Source organism: Etheostoma spectabile, chromosome 9 (genome assembly GCF_008692095.1).
Source record: "Etheostoma spectabile isolate EspeVRDwgs_2016 chromosome 9, UIUC_Espe_1.0, whole genome shotgun sequence".
Taxonomy (NCBI): Eukaryota; Metazoa; Chordata; class Actinopteri; order Perciformes; family Percidae; genus Etheostoma; species Etheostoma spectabile.
This window is the reverse complement of record NC_045741.1, coordinates 12,335,505-12,338,707: the sequence shown is the minus strand read 5'-3', so window position 1 is coordinate 12,338,707 and position 3,203 is coordinate 12,335,505. Positions and strand designations below refer to the sequence as shown.

Here is a 3,203-nt window from a genome sequence, read left to right as displayed (position 1 = left end):
AGTTAAAAACATTGATAAAAAGCATCAACTAAATTGTTGATTTTCAATTTTGACTGGAAGACAACACAAGGGTTAAAGCAACACTAGAGAACTTTTTCTGCTTCGTCCCCCTACAGGTTGGAAGCTGAATTGTCCCATTGTGTCTCATTCAAACTACAGATTCGCTACCTGATCTGGCAAACTTGTGTAGTGCGGTTATAGCTGGTAGAGAGCCACAAAGCAAATGCAGAAGTGCCGTTCACCCTGCTACAAGTTGATGAACTACTGAAATGATTTTGGAAACAGTATTTTAAGTTACAAAAGGTTCTCTAGTATTGCTTTAAAACATGTCATTTCCCTTTAATAGCTGTTACTCTTCTGGGTACTTAATTCTCAGATACTTTGCCAGTAGTCTAATGACTCTGAGTGATATGGAATACGTGATTTAGTGTCACATCTACCCGCTAATTTTCTCCCAATTGTTTTAAGTGGACTACATGAAATGAAAATTGAATTTTTAATATTTCTGTTAATGTACTCTGCTGTATCATCCTCTTCTGAAGCTTCTCTTATCCATAAATCAGTTGTTTGCACAACCTGTTTCTCTGTAGTTTATCATCTACAATACATGTATAAGATTCTTGCTGACAGGAGTTTGTACCTTCATGGTTGAAAGCACTTAATTGGATGTCGCTTTGGATAAAAGCTTTAGCTAAATGACATGTAATGTAATAAGATAAACAATTACAAGCCCTCTTTTAAATGTATACCAGCTTTGAATTACAGCAACATAAGTTTAACAAAAGATAAAGTAATATCATTAATCTGGGAGAAAACTGCAAACCACATCATAATATTATGCTTTTGGCCATGTATGGTGGCAGCACAACACAGACTGTTATTAGATACTGTAACTATTGACTGTCATATCCAAGGGTGGCAAACACATGTTACAAAGCACTGTTGAAATCACATTCAATTATCTCCATCAAATACATATTTCTTGCTTCACAGACAGACAGACTCATACAGAGAAGTACACACATTTGTGAAGAAGCACTTAAAGTACACAGTCAAATGGACACTCAGGCACACACCCTCACACACATCAAACAAACGATGCATTTCTTCCCTCCCTTGATGTCTCACTGCTCTGTTTCTGGCCCAGGAGCTAAAGTACACAATCACTCTGCTATCACACACACATTTCATGTTCAGAGTTGATTTTAACTTTAGTGTTGTGAGTACAGAATACAAGAGTGGTTTTAAGTGATTTGTGTGAGCGTGCATGTCTTGATATACTGTATATATGTGCTAAGATTGTCACCGCTTCTTTGCGGTTGCTCTCTACATCTTTTACATCTGAGATTCCTAGCCTGACTTCTTTAAATTACATCAGTGTTTTACTTCTACAAAGATTGGAAACAGAAACCACTACTGTTGCGTTGAGAACCCTAACTCATCCCAGTCAGCAGAGACTAGAGATTTGTATGGATGAGTAAACTATCTCGGTGTCTTTGACATAGTGAGGGAAGGTGAAATTATTCTGATCTTTAATTCATTGGAAGATGGTAAGAGGATGAATTAAAATTCCAAATATGTATTTAACTCCCCCTCTCCCTGCTGCTATCTCCTGAGAGATACTGGATCTAAAAGCATTCTTCTTCTTAGATAGTGGCCGCTGGGATCTTTTTTAGCTGGCGGTTTCTGTCTTGGAGTCACATTCTTACGTACGAAACATTGCAGAGCCTTTGCACCATGTCTCGCAGTCAGGCACAGCTAAGACAGCCATAACGGGCTTAGCGTCAAGAGGAGTCAGCAAAGAAGCCCATGCAGCATCGATTAAAGCCCAGTTACATACATAAGTGACAATGTCAAAGTTGTATGTTGTCATTGCGGCCTATAATTCTTTAACTGTGTATATCACCCTGCAAATACTTTGGGAGATCCTGAACATTTAAACAACTGCAAAAGTCAGTCAATCTGTTGTTTTCTTCAAGTTCTTAAGTTCTTCAGACTGAATTGACAGCGTCTCACTTGTGTAACTATTAAAAACCTAATGAGCTTACATTAGGAGTTACATTAATGAAAAGTTATTTTTCCTGACAGTGTGGCACTGTTCACTCACATTGGTTCAATTGTTGTCTTTGTATGGAGCATACAGGTGGGGCTCTCGTGTCCCCTTACTCTGCCAACTCAGGGATTCCACACTATATGATGAGCTGGATTTTTCTTGTAATTGCATCCAAAAGTTCCGTAGCGTCAAAATGTTACACATACAGTACATTCACACATTTCTGGTTTCAGTGTGTACTTCTGTGTATCAGACAGAAATACTGTATACACTTGCACAAAGACATGCAGCCAACATGTGCAAACCATTATCATCTGTGGTCACTCATAAGCTAGCAATAATTTGATGTATTGCTTTTACTCCGCCTTTAGACCTATAACTTACTTTAGTAAGTAAGCTCAGTTACTCAGTTGATTTGATTGTTTTTGCTGGATGTTTCCAGATAGACTGCTACTTCAGAAAACTGTCTTCTATGTTCAAAAGTATATAAAAAACTTATTTAGATTCAAGGAAATGGTATGTATGACTCTCGAAGGGACTTGTAGTTGAATTGACAGAAAATTCATTAACAGTGGCTTCACTTTTCAAGCCAGATAGACATTTTCCAAAGGCTATTCAATTACAGAGCTTCTCATACTGTTATATAGATAGGTGACAAAGAACTCCAAATCTCTTGTACATTTTCAACTGGGTTTACAATAGATCAGGTAAAGATCATACTTATCGAAACACTCAGTGACCTCTGGAGGCCCTTTCTCTACTCATTTATTCACTTTTTTTTCTTAAATGTGTTCTTCATTGTACTCTTGTGCTCACCGACATCAAGTATAGTTAAAGTGAAATCCTGCCTCTATGACTAATAAACTCAGTTTTATACTGCAGGTGCATATACTCATACTCAGTCAGTCAATTAACAAAAGGGGTGGCAGATCTTAAATGCTCGTATGAGCCACTGACAAACAACGTTCTGTGTTTTCTGTTTTGGTATGAGAATGTGTTTGGAGTGATACAGAATTTTAATTGTCTAGCATCATGCAAACACACAGACAACACACAAACTCAAATTCCACAAAGGCTTTATGAATTTTTCCCACCCTCCCCTTTTCTTTTTCATTACTCTCTCTCTCTCTCTCTCTGTCCTCCTTTTCAC

The 3,203-nt window shown here is 37.7% G+C and overlaps 1 protein-coding gene across 3 annotated transcripts in view; it reads left to right on the top strand.

Annotated features, from left to right (window-relative positions):
- kank4 (KN motif and ankyrin repeat domains 4) overlaps positions 1–3,203 on the top strand; it is a 72,646-nt gene that overhangs the window by 55,626 nt on the left and 13,817 nt on the right. The gene's annotated exons all lie outside the window — the stretch shown is intronic.